This window comes from Neocloeon triangulifer, unplaced genomic scaffold (assembly GCF_031216515.1).
Source record: "Neocloeon triangulifer isolate White Clay Creek 2 clone unplaced genomic scaffold, ASM3121651v1 ptg000014l, whole genome shotgun sequence".
Classification (NCBI taxonomy): Eukaryota; Metazoa; Arthropoda; class Insecta; order Ephemeroptera; family Baetidae; genus Neocloeon; species Neocloeon triangulifer.
The window spans coordinates 7886912-7914231 of record NW_026775556.1 but is presented as its reverse complement, the minus strand read 5'-3'; the positions used below and the strand labels follow the sequence as shown (position 1 = coordinate 7914231).

Sequence of the window (27320 nt, the reverse complement as noted above, 5' to 3'; positions counted from 1 at the left end):
ATGTGTGAAGGAAAATTGTTTATAAATAATTATTGCATAAAATATACAATATTTTAATTATAGATAATATGCTAATTAAAAAATTAAATTTTAAACTTGTAATATAATAAATAAAACATTAAATTTAAAAATTTAAAATAATTATTAACAATTACTTATCATTAAAATACTGGCAAATTCTTTATACATTAAAACTCACATTTTTAAATTTGTTTATAAACATAATATCTACCACAACGTTGTTTTGTCAGAATTTGACGCATTTCTGAGGGCAGGACCAAAATTTTCTAAGACTTAAAACTCTGGCCAGACCTTTTCTGCAGCAAGTTTTGGAACATGCGGAGGAGGCTGCGGCAGTCAGCACCCATCTACCCTTACGTAGACGCTCTTTGTCAGCCCCGCAAACTTTTCCAACATCACTTCGGCGGGCGCTTTCCATTTTTTCCGTGACATTAAATCTCAAGAAACAAAAAAATAAAAGAAAAAGGGGAAAAAGCGGCTAGGAGAAATGAAATTTCCAGCAGATGTTGAAGTGCTCAGTCTCTTTCCGCGCGCGCGTGTGTTCATATATGGGACTCTCTGGCACACATAAAAATATTTTTATATAAAAAAGTTGGAGAGAGAGAAATGGGCGAAGTTGGGCGCCGGCTTTTGTGCAGCAGGCAAATGCGCCCAGCAGCACACACACACACAGAAGCTCGCAGGGGCTAGCAATTTGTAGAATTGAGTGAAAACAAGAGCAGGTGCGAAGGAGAGCTCGGCACTCGAGGACATCAAATGATAATTTATTAGGGCGAAATTCCTTCCCTCTCTATTCGAGTTGTTCTATCGACTGCCATATCTCACGAAATTGCAACCCTATATATTTGTAGAAAAATTTTGTGTCTCTCTAGGCTGGTGATGCAAAAATAAATAAGGTATCGCTTACCCCCACGAGGAGGAGAAAATTAAATTCGCCAGAAACAGCAGGAGACGAGCTGTGGAGAAAGAGACACGACGCTCTATATTTTTTGATTGAGAAACCCGTGTAATGGTTCTAATTTAGGGGGACGTTGGTGCTCGGTTTCAACCCCACAGAATATTATGCTGCGTGAAATTTTATCCTTTTACACACGGCAGTGCAGCCTGTGTGTTTTCTTACCAAAGGAGAGTGTGTGTGTGTGGAATATTATTCTCTCAGTCAGCGCGTTTGTTTATTATGTCATGTAAAATTCGTTCTGGGATGCGTCTTTCTCCTGCACCATGCGCTCTGGAAATTATCTCATGTTTCACGCAAGAGGCGGAGAATTTTGTGTCGTAAAAGGCGTGAGACGACAGGTTTGAAATTTTGGGTTGAAAACCGCCTTGGGAAGATATCGATTACGGCTTCATACTAAAAGAGATGCACAAGTTTGATGAAGATGACAAGTTGTAGATTTTAACACTAATATTTAGCAAAAAGGATTTGGACTGAAACAAATAAAAATTGTAATGTAAAATATATTTATATTTCGTCAACCTAAAATTCCATTTTAAGCCAGAGCACTAAAAACAATTAAATTAACTTTGAGTATTATTTGATAAAATTATATGCCACGTAATCGACACTTTTTATGGCCGTTATTCACAACGATGACTTGTTTATGGGTCAACCATGACAAGAAAGGCCACCGTGATGCGATCAGTCCCCCCGATAACGCTCCATTTTCCACGAAATGATTTGATTTCCATCTTGTTTGCTCAACGGTTGCCGGCAATAAAATGCATTAATACCATTTCCCTATTTCTACACATACAGCGGCGAAATCTGATACGCGCGAAAAGCAGTGACCACGGCTGGCTGCATTGGTCGCCGAGCGAAAAAGCGCGGCTGTGACAGGATTTACAGCATAATCCGTTTACTAGTGTTGAGCACGTAAGTGTGATTATCACCAAGACGTGGCCCATTTTTCTTTATTTATTCGCCGGGCGATACATGAGAGCGACCAGCGGCACACAAAAATAAATTTATCGCCATGCACAAGCCGTTACGGCGCGGAAATGGAAAAGTTATTTATGCCAATAATAAAACACTCGCCCTCTCTCGCATCGTGATACAGCAGCCAGGCGGGTCGAGCAGGACGTGTTTGTTCCCGTGGTCACATATGCTGCTGTGAGCGGCGAGCTTTTTTGAGCGGAGAGAAATCAATTCAGTTCGCCACTTGGATTTTCACAACCAACCCTTTCAAGCAGGTTAAGTAATTTGTATTCTGAGTAAATGCAATTTCATATTCGGACCAAGAGACGACGGGGGTCTTGGAGCACACGTAGGAGGCGACGAGAGAGCATGAGCGTCTTCGCTCGCAATTTTGAAATTCCTGCCGCTGGCGACGGAGGAAACCGCATGGAAATTAGCAAGACGGAACCGAAGGTGCCTCGAGGGGAGACGGCACGCGGTGGAGCAGGAATGGAATTAAAAATTGTTTCCCTTGGCACAAGTACAAGAAGAGCGTGTGTCTGCTCGCGTATATATGGATGAAGAAACTATTCCAATATTAAAAGACAAATAGCAACTTGGTGCATAAGTTTTGACGCGATATTAAATTCGACAAACAATTTCCCCGAGGCCAAGCGTTCACTAATTAAATATTTTGTAGGGCTGCCGACTCAGCCCCCTTCAAATATTCTCAACGGCATTATTTACGGTCGGTAATGATTTTTAATTTATAAATATCAAAGGTTTCGAGCGCTGCCAATTAATGCGCGCGCGACAAAGGAAAGAGAGAGCGGGGGCGGAATATATTAAAGACGCTGAAGCAGGCGATGAATCATTATTTAATCGACACACCCGGCGAGCAGCGCTCTTCGCTCAAAATTTCTGCCACGTTGCTGTCAAAAACACCTTGTTTAGCCAATTATTAAATCCACCCCTTTGAGCGTAGTTACGACTCAGCAAATGAATATCGTTTGCTGCAAAGGCACGACCTTTGCACTTTTTGATAAACAACTTCTGGGAAAAGCAGTCATTTGTCTTGAATTATGACGACTTTTTTAACTCCGAACATTTGCAAATGACTCCCGGAATAAAATTCAAGGAAAAAGAAACGATTCAATTTTTTCCCGAACCGCTCCCACGCGTCATATATAATTTTTATTACACTTTCGGTCCATCTTGATCATTTCGCCAGGGCGCTTTATGGATTTTTATTAATTCGGTGCGCTGACAGCACAATGGACCACCGCAGACCAATGCGTGTGGATGAATGGTCCTTTTGTATTCGGCAGATGGAGAGAGAGTTTCGGCCGCAATCACAACAAGACAATCAAACGCCGGCGTAAAAAGTGATTTCTCCATTGTTCCGGCCAATAAATTTATTTTCACAGCAGCGCCCGCTGGACGGATTTTCGGCGGCAGGACCACCCGTGGAGGCTGCGCTCCTTCCGTAATTACTCTCTCGCTGCTATCGCTCCTTGCTCTCTGTCCGTCTTTTCTCTCTCCTTGTTTACCTTAATAATAGCGATCATCTCTCACCGGGTTTCTGAGCAGTCAATTTGCCGCAGCCGACCTCACTAATCACTACTCCCACTATTTATCGCGCAGCGGCGGCACGCATCATTATTTAATTAAAAACGACCGACGAGCCTGGAAAATAAATTCTTTCGGCGCCGGCAAAAGATGATGGGTAATCAATAGGAGCGGCCCAGTGGAAATTGGGACATGATTTATGCTTTGTTCGTGACACGCTTGATAAAAATGCGTTTTCAATTTTTACATTCCCCTTTTCATATCGCTTATCGGGCAGAATATCTCTCTGCGCTGTATATGGGTATAATTCAAAAATATACACGCGCAGCATTTTCGAGCATTTGGAAAGAGTTATTTTTTGTGTATCCTAATGGTGAACCACTGTTGAAAGCTGATCGGGCCCATTGTTAGCATGAATATCATTTGTACTAAAGCACACAATAAAGAAATGCGCAAGTGCCGTTTTCACTTAACCCTTCAGAGTTTGTGAAGTGAACCGCTGAAAACACTTCAACTCTCTCTCTCTCTATATATAATTCAAAATAAATCGGTATACGCACACGTGACGAATTCCACGGACAAAAACAACGTACGCTGCTGAATCAAATCCACTTCATTTGCGATTCGTCTGTCTCTCGAAATTCGGCATGCAGCAGGTGGAGTTTCCGTTGCGCTGTTGCGAACCATGTAATTTCGCCGCCTCTTGACGTTTCGCTGAATTATTTACACTGCTACTCAGCTCCTCTCTCGCTTTGGAGGAGCAGGTAACTTTTTAATATTGAAAAGCTTGTCCGTCGACCAAAAATGTGCATTTCGACACGCGAGGCACACTTTCGCAGGCTCGGGATGGAATTGGACTTGTTTTTAGTATACATTTGGTTAAAAAAGAAGCCGCGGCGCGCGGGTGTGTAAAACAATACTTTTGGAGCGGTGTCGGTTTGCAGCCGCACCTGCAGCACCGGGTTCGAGGCCTCGATCGTCGGTCTGGATGAACTGCTTGTATGTTAATCGCGGCGGCCCAGTATTATTTATTCAGTATAATAATGAGGCGCGGCAAGAGCTGTGTAAATAAGTGATGATGGGCGAAGACAAACAAATTTAGAAGCCCTTTATTTTGAGAGCTTTTCGCTTATTTGCTTGCTCACTGCGGCTGCCTCTATAAACTTAATAGTGTACGCGGCCGGACCGAGGAGAACACAGCAATATTTGCGCTTGGCTTACTCTGACGGACGGCATAATTTGGAAAGAGAGGGAATGCTTTTTGAATGGTTAATGACGGTGCCCAAATTTTCTAAATGCGCTCTCAAAGTTGGCCAAATATTATTATAAAGTTTCGGCGCGCCGGCCAAAGACAAAGTGGACCGCACGAAACTCGTGCATCAATCACCATTAAGCAGACAACGTGAACGCGCACATAAACACTTAGGCTTGAAATGGAATTTAAATAACCTGATCAAAACGCGGGCCTCTCTGTAATTAAACTTAATTACTCATGAGATCGGTCCGCAGAGAAACTTTTGAGGGTTTCCTGCTCTTTTTGGAATAGACGAGCAGCAGAGAGGCCTTGGAAAGTCGGTGTCATTTTTCACGATCATTATCGAGTCAAATCAGATCAGATTTAGTTTGAAACACAACACTGCCCGTCGTGCATTATACATACCGTAAAAAAGTTAATGAATATCTGATGACACACGAACAAGCAGCATCTCTCTCTAGCTCTTCTGTACAATCTAGAATATACTAAAATAACAAAGAGAGAGGATAATTATCTCGTGCAGGAATTGTACCAGCAAAGGCATTTTGACGAAAGTTTGCTCCTGCATTAACGGCGGCGGCGAGAGGGATGAGAAGGGTGCTTCGGAGATATTCAAAGACTTTCGCAGTTCAAGGTGGAGCGACGAGGATAATAATGAGAAAACTCATTACCGACCAGCGTCGGCTGCAGCTATAGTCTATTCTTGGCAGTTGTCTGCACTCGCTAGCAAGCTGGCGGAAACGCCCCGGGCTACAAATTTTCCGCAGCACGCCCGATTTTCCGGCCGGAGAAAATTGCAAAATGCATTTCAAAAAGGGCGGGAGATAAAAGTCAGCGAGCCCTTGATTCAATTTAAAAAGTTTTATTTCATCCCTTTTCTCGCTTTCATTCGGATGTGCATATAAATATTTTAAACTTTCCGACCCTCCTGCTCGCTCGCTCGCTCACATTTTTTTCTTTATTTTCATTTTTTGTGCCAGCCCCTCGCTCGTCATATTTTCGCGCGACCGACTGGATGGGTGGCGGGCGTATCATCACCCTTTATTTATTACGCACTCGATAATGGCGTTGTGATAAAGAACGGCAGCCGCTGCTCGCTCTTTGCGCGCAATAAATACATAGCTGGGGCAAGGAGAAGCCCCGCAAGCTCCGTGCACAGACAGAGGTTATCATAAGGTCTAAGATTGCAGCAGATAGATATTTGAGAGGCCAGCAGGGCGCTAGCTCGTTCGCCGTAGGGCTTCTGTTGCACCCAAAAAGACCAAACAACTCAATAATTTCCCTCTTAAATGCTCGGACGGTTCGCTGCTGAAGGCGAATTCCTCCAATGGCTCGGCAAACTTCAGTAATTGGCAGACTTGGGCAAACATATTGAACAAGTTTCAAAAGTTACACAATCCCCTTTTTCGTTCTTCAAATCCTCTTTTCTTTTTTTATATATATTCGCATGCAAAATTGAACGATTTCATTCCTCTTCAGCAAATTCCCTCTTTTAATAAAAAGAACAAACGATTTTCCGCGCGGAATTCACGGAATTATTCGCTCGGTGCTGATCGCTTCGCAAATTGGCCAATCTGAGAGTCGGAGCAGATGTTTCTGGAGGCCTCAGGAAAAAGCGTACAACACATACACACACAAAAAGGGCTAAGTTCGAATGACAAGGCTGAACTGCGGCTTTGCGAAGTGGAGCGTCTGGCCGTTGGTTCGGCCTGACCGCAGCGCGGCGAGTCAGCCAGAGGTTCGAAAGCCCCGCGGACGGTGTCGGGTCGCCGACGAGTCTCCAGTTTCCAGCCGGCCGGCCAATCATCGCGTAATGAAAAGGTGGCCGCTTTTTGCTGCTCCCTCTAATCATCGCGCCTCGCGCTCTTGGTCCATTGTTGCACCGGGCCGTACACGCAATATTGAATTACGGCGCGCACGTCGCCGCGCTCAAAGGGCTTTGTGTTGTTGATGATTGATTTTGGAAAAGGCAACACGGGTCAAATGCTCGTCCTTTTATCGGCCAAATTTCAATCGGCCCCCTAATTGGATCGGCTGCTTTTTGCCTCGGCGTGGCAGCAAATAATTTTGCTTCGGTGACCCTTTTCATTGTCATGTGGGTGCGGAATTGGCGCTCGCGCGCGAGGATTTCGAACGGCTGCTCCCGCATTCCGACTGCAAAAACTATTAGCGCCGTCACTTTGTGACAGGGGGTGCGATTAACGCTTGGCCGAGGAAAAAACTGGCTGCAGGCTGCATTTGTCAATGCGTAAGGAACACGACTTGTGGCAAATTGCTTAACGTTTCTCTCATCCTTAAGCAAAAAATAAAAAAAATTTCTCCCTTTTTTTTAAGCAAAGCAACCTATGATACTGTAAATGATAACTAATATTAAGTATGAAGTTTATTAAAAAAAAAATCAGGAAACTGCATTTGAATAATGTTTGGTAAATCTTCATCATTCAATGTATGAGTAATCTTAAATTTAATCAATCAATCTATACCACATTCAAACTTATCTTAGGATATCTATCAAGAAAGTTTTCATTTTAAATAATTTTACGTTACTGTTTGCATTTTAGAGAACGCTATTGCAAAGCCACTATAAATTGAGGAAAAATTATTATTTGTTTATAATCTTCTATTCTTTTTCAAAGCATTCTGTACATAACGAAATTTAAATAAGAAATTTATGAAATTATGTTTAATGCATAAAAAAAAGAAACCTTAAATAAAATTTTAAATCGTCTATGATAATAAATATTAAATTTAAATTTTATATTTCAGTAAATTATGTGTTCATTATTTAAATATAATTTAACATGTATTATAAATGTATTATAAAAAAACTTGGAACATTAATCACAAAATTAGCAATGCTAAAAAGTTCACAAATTTCAAAGGCATCGACTCTGTCTGGCGTCTCGAGAGAGCTCTTATTTCACCGCAGACAGGCTCTGCTAAAATTGGCACACTGCTCTCTGACCCCGGAGCGGCATTTAAGTGGAAAAGACAAAGAATTCAACATCGTGTGCGCACCACAATTTAATTTCACGCGGTGTTCCAATAAAGAGCGGGAAGGTTTGTTTGCACCTGTCTGAAGGCACAGAGAGCGAGCGAGCACCGTCGGCTGCAATAGAGGAGACACCAGAACGAGGTACGCACCAACCGAGCGTGCCGGTGCGCGCGCGTGTGTGCTCAGCTGCTTTAAATTACTATTTGGATACCGGCAAGCAAGCAGAGACAAAGGCAGAAAGAGAGGAAGGTTGACAATGTGTTTTAAAAGGTACATAGAGCGGCGGCGCTCTCTCTACCTCCGAGAGGGCCATGAATATTTCATACCGCGCGTGTGCCCTTTTTCCTAAATAATTGTGCTCCGGAAAAGGTGCCGCCGCGAAAACCCGGCTTAGTATATTTTTCCTACTAGCTGCTGCTAACCACTTTCTTTTCACGGTAATTTCCAGTTGATTGGAGTTGGCTGGTTGTGACAGCGGAAGCATTCCTCACCTTCGGATTCAATCGGAAAAAAAGAAAGTTTTCCCATCAATTCATTATTAACAAAACCGGGGTGCTGTGCGCGTCGTCGAATGGGAAATTCTCTCATTTCCGCCGCAATTCCGCGCGTCGGTGGAAATAATAATAATCTGATGGGGTGCAAAAAGATGAAAACGGCCCGAAAATACTGCAAACTGACTGGCAGCGAGTGTAATTATCGCGAGAGGTGGCACGTGGGAAAGGCTCCACGTGTGCCCGATTGCGCCCTTTAATGGAGAAAGCATGTCTCTGGAGCGAGTGAGCGCCCTGCAAGCGATCCGATAACCAAAACAATGCTCGTCGAGGTTCTGCCGAGCTCTCGCGAAATGCGGTGGGTGCCAGGCGTTTACCTATACGAACGGCCAGAATTCCCTCCTGGGCGATGCAGCCGCCGCGTGCAGATTCTCTCTGGCCTTGTTGACTCCGGCCGCGATAACTTATGCGCGCCACCAGCAGTTCTGGCTCCTTGTTCTTTCGTGGAAATCGGCAATCGATGCCCGCTTGTGCCGTCAGGAGGAAACTCCTAAGACTTCCTCTTCGTGCCGGAGAGAGGCGGAGAAGAGAAAAATAAAGAAAGAAAGAACTTTGTTCGCGCTGAATACCGGAGAAAGGCATTTTTCATAAACGATATAAATGCAAAAGAACAAAATGGTGTAAAGCTGCTTACAAGCAAATTGATTTCCTAGGATTATTTATGGTAAAAGGCTTCACTGAACAATACTATGAAGCAAAATTAAATTTAATGACTTCAGTCGCTTGCTTAATTGGTCTGATTTATTCTAATTCTGGTTTTAAATTAAATTTTTATTATTTCTCATAAAAAGATTCTAATTGAAAATTAATTCAATCTAATTAAATCTGTTAAAGATGATTTTTGAGCTGATTTTTTTATTCAATTTACATTGATTTATATTAACATCTTTCATCTATATATCAGAAATTTTTTGTCATTTTTATATTTAGTTTCTCAGTTGGGACAATGTAAATATATGAACCAGCGAGTTTCTCGATTGCTATGCAAACCCCTTGACAACCGTGAACTTTTGCTAACTCTATCCGGCGACCAAGTGCTCACCGGACGTTTTACACGTTTGCACCCCGATTAAACAAGCACCTGAAAGTTGGATCAAAAGTTATTGGCCATTTCGGGAGTTACTCGAGTTGCGTACCAAAAGGGTTGTAAAGAGTGTGCCACGTCAAACAAAAACTTTCCGGCTCTTTGCTTGTGTTTGTCCCGCAGTTTTGAACCCGCCCGAACATTAAAAAAAGCAGCAGTGGAGAAACCGCAAAAATATCAGCGCGTTCTCTCGCTTTTGTGAAAAATGCGGTTTTTTGAAACCGATCTAATCAGACGTGACCTTTTCCCCGAAACGAGGCTCTCATGCGCAAAGCGGCGCGGCCGACGAATTTACACACACTCACTCACCTCTGAAAAAGCCCGAGAGTTGAGTGAGGCCGAGCAGTCAGTCAGTCAGGTCCTCACCCGCCGCTGAAACAGAGAAAAGCCATAATTACACACACGCAAGGGGGGCGCCAATCAATAACAAAACGGTTCCGTGTCTCTACATTCCACTTAAATACACACGGGAAACTATTCGTACCCCGAGATTTTCTTACATGTATTATTAAAAGAAGTTGGGAAGAAAAAAAAATAACAATGCACCCTCTGATCACGATTTTTTCATATGTTCTTTGTACGATCCAAAAGCGGCGTTCGTTCCTTTACTCCTTCACCAGCGCTGCCTTTTTCGCTCGTTCAGTGCAGACTTTTAAGCTTTAATGATACTCTCGGCTTTCTTCTCTTTTTCGTTCGTTCAACGGCGTCAAAACTGCGCGCTTTTATTGCTCTAATGCCGAGAAAATCTGCAATACACTTCCTTACATGAGCAAATTTTTTTCCATCACGCTCGCCACTGAAAGGGAAAATTATCCAGGGCGTTGATAGTCAGCTGCAAGAGGAGTGTCGGTGAGGCGGAAAGGTTGAAATTTAAAGCATGCAAATTTAATTAAATCCATCAAGCATGGGATGCTGGCCCGGTTCCTCTGGATTTTTCGTGACGGCCGTTAAATTGCAGGGAAAGTGTCAATTATTGAAATGAGAGGCGACGAGAAGCAGCGAGAGAAATATGAAAAGTGGCAGAATGAGTAAGAACTCTCTCTCTCTCTCTTTCTCGCACAGAAGCGTGTCTCAGGCCATGCAAATTCTTTATTTGCATTTTCCAATTTACTCTGTCTGTCTTTCCGCATGGTGCTCGAGAAGCACCCACCCGTCCTCAGAGATTCTTCCTCTCTCGCAAGACTTTGTCGAGAGGGCAGCGCCGAGATGAAAATGCAAATGTAGTTTATAATTTCAATGAGGCGTGTTTCCCATTCTTTACATTCATTTTGCAGAGAGCAATTCATTTGTAAGACCGGGATTTCAAGGAGAGTCGGTAGCGAAAGCCAGCCGGAGAAAAAGAAGCTTCTCTTGTTTCTGGTTTACCGCTCGTTTAATTGTTTGCATTCATTTGGCCGCGGGATCAATATTGACGCACTTTCGGACGGAATAAATTTGCAAGCCAAATGAACCAAGCCGAGGGCGTTCGCCCGCTCTCTGGGTCAAATTGAAATGGGTTGTGCAGTTCCATAAGCCACACGCATATTTTAAGAATCGGTGACGTTGAAACTGTAGGCCAAGTATTGATGCAGTGAAAAACTATTATCATCAAAAATGAGATTCGAAAAATCTATAATTGGTTAGTAAGTAGCCCAGAATTCAATAATATTCATTTGATGATCTGAAACTAAATAATGGTAGTTTAGTGAATTTTTTAGTTATAATAGAATAGATCAAGTCAATTAATCCTTGGTATTCTCTTTCAAAGAATCACACAAAAATGCAGATAAAGATAAAATTAGTAAAATAAGAATTTTATATACTTGTGTTAATGTATAAAAAGATTTTATGAAAGAAGTAGAACAAAAATAATACTTTTATTATTTTTGTAAGGATTACTTAAATTACAGCTAATAGAAAACAATAAATTTTTTCTGATTAAAAATGTAACTAGATTAGAAATAATTTAAAATTATCCTTTATAAATTTTCCTGTGTTCTCCAATAATTCATCAGGTTTAAACAGAAACTCTGGGGAATTAAAAAAAAATACTTTTATTTATTAATGTGTATAAAAATAGTTTCCAGTCCCATTGAATGAGCAGCTTCTAAAAGTTAAATACACGTTCGTTGCAACGTTTTAATTAGAAGTGTTTCGCCCTTATTTGCATTCATTTTTGTAACTCGTTTAAGCTGGATGAGGCGCACAACGAGTGTTGCAGTTGTTACACACAGGTCTCTCTCGCCATGCCTCGCTCTCATTATTCCCACAGCCTCTCTCGCCAACTGCGCTCGCAGCAAAATATAATTACAGAAAATATCTAATATTCCCATTCGTTCCATTTTAATTACACTCTCTTGCATATCTCGTTTTTGTATGTTATAAAAAAGCAGAGAGAAGGAAAAAGATTTTTATACTCAACATTAATAATTAAAATGAATCTGACGAGTCCCACTATAACTTTATAAGGGGGATTTTTCCCGGGAAAGGCGACTTGAGGAATCATTTGGAGAAATGATGGTGAATCATCGCGGTTGGAGTCAAATTGGTCGCGAGCACACACCCTTTCAAGGAAGCCCTATTACAAACTGTCTCGTCGCGCGCTGCATAAATAAATAAACACCGAGAGAGATAATTTCAGCGGTAGTGGCGCATTAATGAAGACAGGTTTAGTGCGCCGGCGAAGGGCGAGGGGCAAATTAATTAATTCCCAAAGCCATCTTGGCTCCGACACTAAATTCAATCTCGCTGCTGCACGCCACATGTGCAAGCAGTTCGTTTGAAAATCTTTTCACACAGGAAGATTAAAGTTATTATCAAGATCTGGTTGGCAGCAAATATTGTTTTTGCCATTATCGCGGCGCGGCACTCGCTATGGGGAGAAGAGAATGGCACACATGCGTGCGGGCGAAAGTGCACGCGCACATTTGCATAATGGCAGCCGTCGAATTCCCCTTCTTACTTAGCCGCATTAGTAGTTTATAGTCATGTCAGAGTCGCATTAATTATCGTGCCGAGCGATTAAATCACGGCGAGCGCGTGCCATCTGCCAACATGACATTTCCCGATTTGAACACGCACCGAGCGCGCTTTGTTCTGACCGAAAGTTTTTTCTTATTTGAAAAGGCCCTGCTCTCGTTGCGCTGGCCGAGAGAGTGAGAGTGACTGATTTTCGCTCGAGTGTTGATGACATATGATGTGGACCACTTTTCAATAGCGTCCTTCAACAACCCTTTCGCAGCGGATCAAGGCCAGCAGAATCGTGCCGGCAACGGCCGCAAAATCCCTGCATTTGAAGCTTGAAAGGAAAACTTGTTCAAATGGTGACGTCACCTTTCACGTTATTATGATGTTTTCTTTTAATTTGATTGGAAATAATTATATTTGAGGTCGCAATAAATTCCACTTTTTACTTGCGAATCTGTATTTTCATTAAAATATTTTTTTCTATATTGAATTTTTTCAATTATAATAAGATTGTTCACATTTTTTATTGTTGGATTTTTATTTTATAGTAACTTTACCGTGCATACATGCTGTTTTGAAATATTTTCTTATGATATTACAAATATTAATTTTACCCTTTGCACTAATAGATATTACAATAATAACAAAATTACGTCAATAAAAAAAACAAAGGAAAACTGAGAGCATTCCCTAAATTCAACTGACTCAGTTAGAGGGGGGACGGAAACTTAAAATAAAAATTTACGCAGTGTATTGACATAAATTGCATAGACACATTGTATTCAACCAATTAAATTATGATGCAGATAGTGTTTTATAAAAACAAATAATTTTATATTATGTTTAATGGAGTAAATTGAAAAAAATCATGATTTAAAATTATTTAAATACGACTATAAATAAAAGTTTTATTTTAACTATGTTAAATAAAATTGTAAACAAGGTGCAAGAAATTATCAATGATATAATATATCTGACAGGAAAGGGGTAACCCCCACAGATATTTCCAACCGATTACTCCCAAATAAGTTCACATGCAAATATGCAGCACAAATCGGGGCTGCGCCGCTGTTGCTCTACGTGTTTTGTTATGCGCGCAGATGTAGAGAGGATATGCGGGTGAATGTCTGTCGCTGTGTGTCTGTCGCCGTTATTAATTACGTGGGAATAAAACGTGTGACAATATTGCGTCCGCATCACAGGGCTTATATTATTGCACCATCCATAGGCGTCGGAGCGCGCCAGAGAAAATAAATGCAAATGCACACGCGAGACGATTTATCAAAGTCGGCTTCGTGCAATTGTTGTTTTCGCCGCTGTTTTGCTTATTTATGTACACAAAAACGGGACCCGCCGGCTCGTGTATGTATGTATGTTACCATGTTACACGGTAATATAGGAAAACATCATGTAAGAATGCAGACAATTTGCGGCTCAAATAATGCCAGCGAGTGTAATGAATGCGCGGCCATGCTGGAATTTCCTGGCTGCTATAGCTGCGATATTTATTTATCCGCACGATGGTTTCGCCTCCCGTTATTGCTGCGGTCCCTGTTTGCAGAGACTCTATGTGTATAATGAGAGTTCATTTCGCGCAAACCGAATAAGAGAAAGCAAATTAATATTTCCTCGAGCAGAAAACTGGGAAATTGTTAATGATTATTTATTTACTCTCCAGTTGGTTTGTTAATGAATGCCAAAGTTCACTGTGGGTTCTCTCAATATAGGCAATTTGATTAAGATGCTGCAGGGAAATTCGCGATATAATTAATGTTGCTCAACAGTTCAGTCTCAAAACGGTTGGCAAATATTTCATCCTTGAAGAGCTCCTTTGGTTTGCAATTTGCGTAGGGCAATTTATAATCTGATGAATTGACATATTTTTCAATTTTTTTTATTCTGTAAAAAAAAATATGGCATGATTGGTACTATAAAACACAAGGTTTTTTTTCATTGAATTGCACAACATTGGATTAAATTAAGCTGGGAAATATTAATGCTTCAAATAAATCTGTTTTTAATTTATACAAATTTCTTACAGAATAAGTATTATATAAATTTGAAGCTTAAGAAATTAATCAAGTTAACTGAGGCTCACTGCAACAGACAGGATCTTTTAGATCTTGGAAGTTATAGCAAAATTTTTCTAGTGGTGATGCCATTTTGTCCAACAATACCCTTGTCAAAAAAAAAAATTGTTATCAAAAATTGAACGTAAACAAAGTCATGCAACAAATGACAAATTTAAAGGAAAAATAAACAAACATTAAAACAAAAAAAATTATAGATTAATCGACAAATAAAAAAGTAAATGAATTAAAATGATTTAAATTGCCCACTTTTGTCCGAAAAAGAAGCTCTGTAGCTGAAGTTTCTCAGAATAAAAGACTGATGAAAAAAAGGTAAATGTTAGGAAAAATTGTATGACGAATTTCTTCAATCTGAAAACCAGATAAGCGAGGCGTAAAAAGGCGAGACACACGCCCCATCGTCAAATATCCATATCCACTTTCCCAGTCTTGTTTGTCCGCGCACGAACGGGAAAACTCCACACCTCGGAAAAACACATCACGTTTGCGAAACAATGCGTGGCATTGTCACGATTCGCCTCCCTTTTCCGCGCCGGCAGCATTGTTCCCAGAGTGTATGTGTGCGATCGAGCCTTTTTTTATTATATATTTCTGCCATTTCGCTGCTGTCAACCAAGTGAGTGAGCGCGTGAGAGCGAAAGCGGGAATTGTCATTTGATTGAGAGATAACCCATATAAAATGCGCGCGCGTCCCATGCTGAATTTATGCGAAAACGAGAGAATTATCTTTGGCCGTCGTTTGGCCCCGCGGGAGTTGCGCTCGTTGGTCCGCAGGGACGTTTTGCCGGCGTATCTAATTAGCAGCTGGATGCATGTTAATCAGGTCGAATAAAAATTATGCATGTGATTCACATGGAAATTGTCACTAATGAGGGCCGCTTTTCCACGCAGATCACGTTCGGGCGCTCTCATTACTGCTGCAGTTTGACCTGCCGGAACGGTCGGCTCTGGCGGCTGCACTTTTTAAGCTTTTTAATTATCAGCAGAGATTTAGCCACCGACGCGAGATCTTTTTGATAGTGCACGAGCTTGTGCCGCAGTGTAAACAACATGCGGAATGGGGCATGGAACGACGTCGCTTGAATGTGAAATTACACAAAAAAAAGGTCGACGGAAAAACGGAGGAGATTGTATGCTCTAGCTGCTCCTGAGGGCATTCCATGTTCCGTCAGTCGGTAATTTCGTATTTTTATTTTTTTAATAAGACGGAAAGGTAGCAGAGTTGAAACAGTGAGTGGAGTGTAAAAAATTTCGAAACTGCCAATATTAATCAAGAGACTTTTCTCTCCCTCTCGCAATTTTTTGCAGCTGCCCGATTTCTCTTTCTGAGGCAAAAAATGTAACTGGAGCCGAGAGGCTGTGCTTTTCTTTTTCAGCAACTCCGTCTCTGCGAGCGTTTTTAATTAAAAAGAGTAAAAGAAACACCAGAAGCTCTCCTTTGGCGTCCGTCCGGCATGCAAATAGTAATTATTCCATCTCTGTGGTGCTCATTTTTTTTTATTTCTTTTGATGCTCTCGCAAATAAATATGTGCGTAAATACCCCAAAATTAAAAAAAAAAGAAAACAAGGTGCTCATTCATTAATTCTGCAGCTTACAGGAGTGCATGTACCGAGTTGGTAGGCGGGCGGGCAGCATTACTGGTAAGATTTCCCTCGGGTGCCCGGTAAGGGCATGTTCCCGCTGTTCTCTGCGTGTTATGCGAGCGCTCACTTAAACCGCTGCGCTCGTTTTTTTTCCTCCCAGCTGGCAATTAAATAGCCCTTTAAATTCGCAGCCAGTTTTAATCAGATTTATTAGGCAAGGCTGCGCGGACGTCTGGCAGGTAATTGGCAAAAAATTCGCCCCGTTACGCGTGCATGCAAGAATATCCTACACCTTTTAAATGGCACCCAAGGCTAAGAATGTCTATGACTGCTGAATTACATTTTATTAAAACAGGAGGGAACTAATACAAAGAAAACATTTAGTGAGGATTGTTTATAATAATATCAAATAAAATGGAAATATTTTTTAATTATAATAAATAATTAAAAAAATAAATAAAACATAAAAGGATTTTTTTTCTCCTATAGGATCTTTCATTTATTTCAAAGAGCTCTAATTTTATGAAAATTAGAAAAATCAAATGGCTTTTATGTGGATATAAATTACTGAAACAATTGAATGTAAACAATGTATTAAATGTTGCAAATTTTGCAACAAAATTTGAAAAAAAAACAACAGTAATAATTTATGTGTTAAACGTTTATTATGAAGAATTAATTAATCATAATCATTGCTCTCATTGCCACCTTAATTCTAATTCCATAAATAATGCAATTTTATGCCAGATATTATGTTATATTAGAACGGATGAATATTAAATTAATTTTTTTTTTATGTAAAAAAAATCAATGAAATTAGGATGTATTACAAATTTGATAAATCTGTGTCAATTTGTCAATGTTAGAATTTCATTTGATGTAATTTCAAACAATGATTCATCAGCATGCAGCTCACTTTGTTCTGCATCCCCGATATTGCATTGTTTACTACGGCGTAGTTAATCTCGACAGACGTTTTAATCCGAAGCTACAGTCCATTAATCATAATGAAAGCTGAATTAAGAGGATTTCCGATTAATAAAAATAAAAATTAAACAACCCTCTCGGTGGCAAATGTAGTGGAAGAATCAAAACCAAAACAGACGTGCGGATTTCGCCACCACTCCCCTGTGTTGTTCCGCTGCCGCCACCCCTTCCGCCTGCCCGTCTTCTTTTGCTTTCTTCGAAGCGGCAAGTGAGTCAGAGCGTGTTCGTTTTTTTACATCCCCGGCCGCTTTTGTTTTTCTAATTAATCTTGCATGCTCGAGTGGGCCTATTGAATTCAAGTCGGGCGCAAATCTGCTCACCCCCGCCGAAACAGCCGGCGCCCCTGACTGCGGCGTACGTGACTCATTCATGATTTCTGCCGAGCGAGCCAGGGTCACGATCACTGTACAAAACGCCGCCCCTATATACAAAGTCAGTTTTTGCACACCGACGACGACTCTCTGACGGGGCCTCTCTCCCCTTTTGAAAACGAAAAAATTCGCAATGAAAGGGAGAAAGAGAGAGACTGCGATTCTTTGAATTGACTGCAGCTCATTGTCGTCTATCTGCATCAACTCGTGTGCCGGCTGCTGATGAAACAAAGGCATCAGAAGAAGCGCGCGGCAAATCCACTTCAAATGATAACAAGCGCCGTTCTTTATGCAAGGGAAATTTATGTATGTATACTTGGGGTTTGAGGGAAAGCAGTGAGCGGATAAAAACCAACTCGCGGCGGCTTTTTGCACTTGCGGAAATGGCTTTTGAGATTGAGTTGCAGCAAAGAATAATAAACACGGGCAGGCGTGCAAAGGAAAACTTGTCGACCGCCTCAGATTTATATTCAATCTAATTTATCCTTTGAAAAAATAATCCCCCTTTGGTGCTGTATCAACTTACGCCGCCGATTATATCTTTCAGGAAATGTAAACCTCGCGGCGGCCGCATACTTTATGTACCATAATACCCGTCCCTCCTGCTTCTTCTCCTTTCTATTACCCCGTCTTTGTGCTGAGTGTGTGTGCTTTTCTCTCTTGCCGAAACCGAGAGAGCACAGCCGCTCTCCATTATTTTTAAACTTCGTCTTTCTCCCTTTTCAATAGCAAATAAAACGATAAAAAAAGAAAATACTCTGCTCAATATTGGTTTTGACATCCAAAGGAGAAGTAAATTGGATGAAACCTCTGCGCAATATCGTCGCGGGAGCTTCTCGTCTCGCCGCTCGATTTTAACAACTGTAAACAATATTCCTGCGGCGGCGAAACTTTTCGGCAAGCAGCTCCACATTTTCCCTTTTCTCATCGGCTCAATCAGGTGTGAAGTAAATAAAAACAGAACCAAACACGGGGCGTTTTTTTCTATCATTTGTGGATATTTTGTTCAATGCGGCGCGGGCTCTGAAGCAAAATTTCGGTGAATAGAAACCAAACGTCTTTTTATTTCCCGATAAAACGTATAGCAAAAACGCCAAATGAATTAAACTTCAGCCAGTGGAGGTTGAAATTTTATCAATTTCTCGGTGAAGCATGATATTGAACGGGAAAGGAGCTCTTTTCCAGCTCAGTATTTTATCACGCCATCAATTGAATTGCAATAAAAGTTTAATGGAACCATTTTACATTAGAGTGAGCTATCCACAGGGAGAAAAATTCTGAGCCCAGCTCCGCAGAGGCGTGTGTGTGTCATTGTGATAGGAGTGCAAGTTTAGCGCCGCTTTTTACGATTTCGCACCTGAGATAAGTATTATATGACATGGCGTTTTATTTATTCCGGGCGCTTCGGATCGCTCTGGCTAGAGAAGAGAAAAGAAGGGGCAGTGATAGATGGTTGTGCTGATAAAACGTGTAGGCGGATTTCCACCCTCAGGTGCGCGAAATGAGTTTCAGATGAAAGGGTTTATCTTGGAGCGCGCGCGTCACACACCAGCTTTGCTTCCGAATCATTCATCTTCCGAATTTTTAATAATTGTGAAGACGGCTCCCGAGAGAGAGACACTCGCTGGAAATTCTCTCACTAATTGGCTTAGCACGCAGATTTAGGCTGACGGATCAAATCGATCGATCACTGCCCCAGTGAAGCGTAAAAAAGGTGCAAATCATATATAAAGAGGTAGAAGTACATACACGGTGGCGTAATTTTTTATTTAGAGAGGCAGCAGCAGGCCGGCGCACGCGGTGTTTGTTAACACGCCATGCAACTGAACGTAAGTAAGAGCAGCAATAAAAAGACAAGTGGGCCCGCGACACACATAAATAAATCCCATCCTTTACCTCTTGAGCTGCAGAGCTAGCGAGCGAGCAGCCGTTCCGAGCACAAAAGTCACCAGCAGAAGATAATATTTCAAACCGCCCAAGACGCACAAGCGTGGAGCAGGCAGAAGCTCTACGCTCTCTCTCAAATTCATTAAATTTCGCCCCAGCTCGCGAAACGCAAAAGTCAATTGGGCTTAATAGCGTGGAAAATTCTTTGCACACAACTTTTTCCATATTTCCTCGGCGGCGTGAAAGTAAAAGGGAGGCGAAAGACGCCGAACGAATTTCACAGCAGCGGCTTGATTGTGTCACACAGAGGTTATCGCACGCCACCTTTTTTCCTCTCGCACCTTCAGTAGTGGCACGAGAGATATTATGGCGCCTGGAAATGGTCGGGGATAGGCAACCGGCGCGTCTCTTAAGCCCGCGCGCTTGCCTACAGGCCGGGAGATTGGCGCCGAGAGAATCTCATTTTGCGAAAGAAGAAGAAGACGGAGGAGCACAGCACATACAACACAGAGATAGATACAACAGGCGTGTGCGAGGCGCGCGTGTATTATTCCATATCGCCTGCAATACACTTTCTCTCACACACACACACACAAGGCATGCGTACATACACCCAGGGTTGTTGTTGTTATTCGACGGTGATGGCGACGACGGTGGCGGCGACAAAACATCTCTCTCCAGCACCGTGCAAAAGAAACCGTGCCGGCGTTACGGCTCAATAAAAATCCGCCTCTTCATGATGCTCCTCGCGCTCGCTCTGCTGGCTCAGGACTTTCTTTTATGTTTTTAACTTGCTCGTCCAGCAGCTTGCTGTGTTTGGTGGCTGCATACATAAAAAATAAACACACAACTCGGCAATAAGAGCGCAGCCAAGATGCAATTTATAGCTTTTAAAAGTCGGCAAATGGGCCTCTGCCAGAATTATTCATAAACGCGGAAAATCGCGCCCAGGTAGGATTTTTTGGTGCCACGCGCGCGAGGGAGAGATAAATTGAAACACGCTGCTCTCTCCGTTGTAAACTCTCTTTTTTTGAACATGGTATAGTGCTCGGCTGCTCGCGAAAAACCCAACGGGATGCAAAATGTAAATTTGCTGAAGCGATTTCTGCCGTGTGCATGGCTAATCGATTTGCGAAATATATCCGCTTTTTGGCGTTTAAAAATTGCGAACTTGGCGGTTTTCAAATAACCACCGACGTACCCGTTTCTACCCCAACTCCCGATTTCACCATGCTAAAATTTGACAGATTAGAATTTTAATAGTGAAAAGTTTAATAAATATGATGAAAAATTTTTAATTGAAAAATTGATTTAATATTTATTTAGTTGAACCAACCAAAAATAAATTTTATCTATTACAATAAAAATATGCATTTTATCACTTATTGAAACATTAAAAAAAACTTGTTTTCAGCTGCTTTTTTAAAATTTAATATTTACAAGCACTATACTAGGCTTAAAATAGAGGATGTAAACATAATATATGCGTTGCAAACCTCTTCAAATACAGAATATTTTCAAATTTGATGAAATTTTCATTAATTCATTTAATATATAATTCGTTGTACCAACCAATATAAATTTTATGCATTAAAATAAATACATAGATTCATTTTATCACTTTATTAAATACTAAAATTATAAAACATTAATTTTAAGCTATTGTTTAAAATTTAATATTTACAAGCACTATTAATTTCAAATATAGAATGAAAACATAATATATGTGTGGCAAAGCCCTCGAAAACAGAATGTTTTTCTAGTGTGAAGCAGAAAAATCGCTCTTTAGCGATGACATCCCAATGAAGATGGCAATCACCGCCACCATCTTGTCACTTCTTGTCACATTATACGCGCGTCGAAAACACCGTGAGCAGTATGAGAAAGGGTTGAGGAGAGAAGTTGTCTGCCTAACAATAACGCAATCTGTCGCTGCCGAAAACCGAGTTGAGCACTAAACTATATACTACTTTAAATTTCGCAATGCGCAGCGAGTTGACACAAACGTTAGGTAAGTAAGTGCGGCAAAGCAGACGAGAGGCACGAAATTATTGTTGTGTATACCCGAGGCTGCTTAATTCAAATGCGAGTGCACACGTGAATTCGCCCCCTGGAGCAATCAAACTTGGTTGGCTTACTCGCTAATATGTGCGCATAAGAAGTTTGTGCCGAGCAACTTCCAGTGTTTCGTCGCCGGTCGGTGCTGAAGATTTAATGCGCAAATGTTGTACATAATAATAACAAGAAGCACGGAGGGACAGGGACGAAAGATATCCGCGCAAGTAAACATAGTTGGAAGTTGCAGTCGGAGTGATTGTCTCAAGAATTAAGCGGAAGGGTCGCAGCCGTCTCTAATGGAGTGGAGAACGCTGCATGAGATATCGCCCGCTTGTAATCGAATACCCACGCCAACGACCAGACGCTGAGGGTCCTTCCGCCGGGACAGTGCAAAAAACTGTAGACATTGTGAGGTAAAAAAATAACAGCTTCAAAATAATTATATATAAAATAATCATTGACAGAGTATACTAGAGAAATAATTTTTTAAGGAATCTTCAAACTACTCCATAAATTTGGCACATTGGAAATTTTTAATCTATATTTCTTATAAGGTCGGTGGAATCGATAAAAGATGGAAACCTGGTGGAAATATCAAGACCGTCTAAATCATGTGTGGGTGTATTGCCTTAATCAAGCAGGGACCGCTCCGTGTAGTTTTATTACCCAATTCCTCACTGCCCCCCGCAGATCACTGTCTTCCGAGGGGTTCGTTCGGTCCGCCAGCAAATCCAGCATTTCCTCATCGTCGTTTTTATATTCCCTATCAAACCGGTGCGGACGACGAGCGGCCAACACTTAAAAAGGCAGCTTCCCGTTTTCTCTGGTCCTTTCCAAGATACCTGAGTTGGCAATTAGCAAAAGAGCTGCCGAGGGAGACGCTCTTCTGTGTGTGCGCAGCACTCTTTCGCTCCAGAGGTCATCACTTTAATTATGGTTGAAATAGAGGAAAAGCTACAGAGGTGGACGGATCGCGTTTCACGGAAAAGGAAAAAAGAATCCCTGGTGCGCGTTTGATGAAATCGGAAAGCCTGATTCGCGTTTTTATGAGTCATCAAAATGGCTCACTTGGAAAATATTCAAATCGAGGGGTCGATCTTTCCACCCTTTGACCGAAAGGAAGTTCAATCGCTCGCGTCAGTGGACATCGTCGGCGGTCAGGTCGTGCCAAAAACAAACTATACCAATCGTGGCCGAGCATTCAGCAGAGAGAAGTGAGAGAGACTCGCCCGCGCGATAATAAATATCTGGGTCATGAAGTATGAATAATAAGAGTCATGTAGTAAAACAAAATGCCAGCGAGAGGTAGCATTTCGTGTCAGCTCATAAGTGTCCGATTGTTTGGCGCGCGCTTGATATTTCACACACCATTATTTTTCATTGATCGCCGGTATAATAAAATTACCATTCGCAGCGGCGGGGCGCCCGAATGACTGCCCTCGCGCTAACAGAATAATTTTTCCCCCGCGTAAACGCGCCGTTGTTTGTTTAAGGTCCCATGCGAGTTTCTAATAATAATAACATACACACACGGCACTCACCCGCTCGCTCGCTCGCTGGTACATACACACGGGGAGCTGCAGAGATAGCAGTCAGCGGTCAAGTGGTCCCACTCTGCGTGTCCTATCTGCTTCACAAGGGCTTGATAGCGGACACGAATATATTTTACGAGCGAGAAAAGCAGCAGCCAGCAGCTCACCTCATCAACCGAGCGCTGCAGAGATGGGATTTTAGCCGGCCGCACTTTGCGCAAAAAATCGCGAACCGAAACTAGACGGGTCCTTTATTACTAGTGCTGACGTGTAATTTGGGCTGCGCAGACTATATGAAATGAGCAAAAAGTCCACCAAGAGAATTTTAAATTTAAGAATATCCTGCAGCAAAAGAAAATATTGTACTTATTCCGGGTCCTTTTTAACAGAAGTGGCTGCGCTGAATAATCCAATTGTCCCTTTACCTGAAACAAAATAACAAAAAGAGGTCAAATGAGAGAATTGTGTGTTTTAGTTAATTTAACTTAAAAAAATGAAATTCGTTGGGGCGCAAACACTCAAAAGTGGAAAGGTCGGAGATAAAAATTGTGCGTAATCCGATTTGGACACGCGGGTAGAAAAAATTGACGTGTTTTCCTGCGAAGTGGTGAGCGCCCTCATCCATTGAGCTCGAGTACCGCCTGGTTTTTGTGCATATATGCGTGTGAGGCACCATCAACAACTACAATAAAAACATCAACCAAGCCCCTTAATGCCATGGACGATGCTTTCCCCGCTGTCTACCCAGTTGAGTACCGGTGAAAAATGGAAAACAGCACCCAAATTTTTGGTAGAATAAAAAATCCATTATTCAACTTTTTCAATTAAATATAAACAAATATTTTCCTCATGAATGTATGTTATCTAAAAGCCGTGAAATCATTCTCAATTCTGTGTTTATTTGTTAGGATATATTAATCAAAATTACATCCGTATTGACGGGCTTAATTAACAATTCACCGTTGGAAAATATGGTGGCTGAGCTTTAGCTTCAGCGGAGGCCAAATATTTGCCACAATTACAGAGGGGGTTTCGTTCCAGCAAAATTTGACCTGTCCTCCGGCGGATGAACTCGCTCTGTATGTGACGAATCAGATAAGCCGGGGCTAAACAATTGAGATCATTAATCAACCTTTGGCCTTTCACAAGAGCAAACCGTGTGACACGCGCGGCTCCATCACAATTGCCTGCTGCGTGGAGGTAAATAAACGTGTACAATACGCAGGGCGGAATCAGCAATGCAAATTATTTTCGCTTGCAAAAGGACGCGCGCGTCTCTATTCCATCGATTCGCACACGCCGAATTAATTGCCCAACATAATGACGGACATGGTTGAACGATGCACATTTTATCATCGGCGCGGGAGTCATTAACGTATTTTTGTGTCTCTCTATTAGGCGCTTTAGGATCCGAACGCGGCCAGACGCTGCGATGCATAAAATGCAAATGGAGCCGCCGTCGAGCGAAATGACGCCACCCGGCAATTAATCTTCACAGGCAATAAAAGTGTAATTGAATTAACTCTCCCGTGCCGGTGATATTTAGAGTCGGTGCAATTCCAGCGGCAGTCGTCCTGAAAAGTGCGGTCATCACCGCACGCCAAATGAATTCTGCAAGTCAAGCAGGAAGCGTTGGTGCTCGCTCATTCAATGAAATGCACCCAAGTGAACTTCAAATTTAATCATGAAAAAAGTGCTATTCGAGGAAAAATATTCACAGCGGGAACAAATAATTGAATTGCCCGGAATTTACGTTGAGTGGATAATATTGAGAAAGGAATTGAATTCTAAAAATAGGTAAATAATAAGAAAATTTCTTGATTCTATATCTTTCAAATTAAAATCAAATTTAACTAATTAAAAAGTAATTCGACTATTAAAGTACTATTACACATTGCTTCAAAAATTTAAAAATTTGTCAATTTGCAGATGAACAAATTTTGTTATTTTTATTGTTATTTTTTTAATATTTTAGCCATCACTGCGGCGGATAGGGTATATTTTATCTTGGAAATTTAAGCAAAATTCTTACAAGGGGTTGGGCCGCTTGTTCACAACAATTACTTTTTTCATACAAATTGATTTACCAAATTGAATTTGACAATGTGATTTAACAATTGGAAAAATAAACAGCAACAATAATAGTAATTTATTTTTTGTTATGATTAAAATCTGTTCTCTTTTTCTTTCAGAAATTACAGCATTTTCCGATTTATTTCAAAATGAAGTCAAAAATACAATCAAGGCGGAAATAGTTGTAATAATTTTGAACCTAATTCACCGAAAATAACACGTCAGGGTCGGTTATAATGAAAACAGTAGGAGTCCAAAATTATGCTCGAAATGGCAACATTCACCAAAATTAATTCCACCGGCGCAAATTTCCATCCGCGACCAAATTGGCGCGGCATGGCGGCATCGACGTCTGCACTTAGATATATATAACGAACGACTCTCAAGAGAGCAGCAAAACATTATTCAGCACGCTGGGTCAGCACATTTTGATATACATGAAATCGCGCGCGCCTGAGTAACGGCAGGGCCAAAAGAAGCCAAATCAGCGAGCAGAGAGTTAAATATTCAGTTCAATGATCTACGAATGTTGTGTGAGCATCGGCTGAGGATTAGCAAAAGCAAGTGAAGCTGCAGAAGATGCGGAGCGCGGCACCACCGGAGCGGAACTGAATTGAAAATATCGCGCCAGTCCAGCCCTTTCCTCCTACACTCGTCAAACGGGGAGCGATAACTGCACTTGCGGCGGCAATCCACGAGAGAGACACGCGGCTCTTGATAATTGCGTTTGATGCGCATGCATAATGCACACGGAACAACCATTTACAGCTGCGATTGTCTCTTTTCTGTGTAATGTGAAGCTTGGGCGGACTTAATGTCTGAAGCTGGTCGGCGCGGTGCTTATTCGCATCTGTCACGCCATTTACTATTTAAAGCGTGCTTTAAATAAATACACTTTTTGTGAGCCCCAATTTCAAAAAGAGTCATCAGTAGAAGTGAATTTTTCCTCGTAATGAGAGCCGTTACTTCGTGCGCGGCTGATTAGACTCGCCTTGTGCACAAAAGGACCCTTTCAAATTATTCATTTTCAAGATAATTCCACCGTAAGCCATTTTGTAATAATATTAAGAATTGTAATTTTTAATAATCTCAACAGAAAATTGTATATTTCTTGGCCTATATTAGATTATCCAATAATGAAATTATTCTCAATTTGAATGAGAAATTTTGAAGGGATAATAATCTTTATTCGTCGATTCCGAATTATCTAGATTTTGACTAAATAAAAACTTAAATAATATACACATTCCTGTAAATTATTATTATTATCCAAAAGAAATTACATGGATAAATGAGAAGGAAATACATAGTGGTATAATTCACAACTGCAATTAAAAACAAACATTTCATGCATCAAGCGCTAGAGCAAAAATGTTTGTGCAACTCGGGCGAGTTGATGTGGGTTTTTGTTCGCCAACAGTAAGCCGGCAAGCACAACTCCTTTCCACTGGCGGAAAAAAACTTGGAACAGCGCAAGCTCACTTGAATCTGGCTTGAATAATGTCTGCAGTGGCGCAGTTTGTTTTAATTTGATTACACGTGCACGGCCCTTTGGCCAGTAGCGGGCAGGAATGATTTGCAATGTGAGTAATGCAACCGGCCTGACCAGCCAGCCAGAGACAGCCGCGCGCGCGTTGATTGATAATTTGATTACCCGTGCTGCGCCGACCGATGGCTGATTGGCGTCAATCGAGAGGCTATGGGGAAAGGGTAAAATACACCCAGATCATCGCGTTTGTTTTCGGTTTGCAAAACACGGGTTACATGACTAGTTAGTAAAGCTAATTTTGACGTGTACCCAAAAACGTTACACTTGATTTCACATCAACATGGCTGCCTTTTCAAAATAGTTTTCGGTAATGATTTAATTTTCTTTTACCGAGATTTCAGTTGGAAAAAATATATTATGAATTATATATTTTTGCTTTTTAGTTCCACCCGATTGAACGCTGAAATTGAAGTTTCCTCTTTTTATATCATCCATATACATGTCTATATTTCCCATAAAAGCTAAAGACTCGAGCCGACAAATGTAGACCTCGTACGGATAAATCAATCAGGCGCGAAAACGCGCGCAATTTCGCCAGTCATTTTACACCTTCATAAATTCCACGGCGGCACCAGCATCCGTGTGAAATATTTCCACCAGCACTGCATTTAATGCGTGCAATAAAGTCGATTAAAGGCCGTGTACGGCTAGCTGTGCGCTGCTCACTCGGTTGAGATAATTTGGAAATATACAACTGCCGCAAGCTCACACCCATGGATAACATACAGTATATGTACATCCGAAAGTTAATTGATTTGAGAATTTTTCAGCTGAAAAAAAATCAGCAGGGAAGATTTAAATTATAGAGTTTGAATATAATTTGTTCAGGAAGTTGTTGAAAAAAATATTAAATTAGAGGAAAACAAAAGAGCT

At 41.3% G+C, this 27320-nt stretch overlaps 1 protein-coding gene across 7 annotated transcripts in view; it reads right to left on the bottom strand.

Annotated features, from left to right (window-relative positions):
* The window catches only part of LOC132202087 (irregular chiasm C-roughest protein-like), a 211932-nt gene that overhangs the window by 75657 nt on the left and 108955 nt on the right, over positions 1 to 27320 (bottom strand). For 6 of the 7 annotated variants that reach the window (XM_059628801.1, XM_059628796.1, XM_059628797.1 and 3 more), the window contains exon 2: positions 9679 to 9741. The gene's annotated coding sequence lies outside the window, so the exon portion shown is untranslated. Of the gene's footprint in view, positions 1 to 9678; positions 9742 to 23191; positions 23211 to 27320 lie in introns of those variants that run through there. The other variant, XM_059628798.1, reaches the window with a different exon arrangement.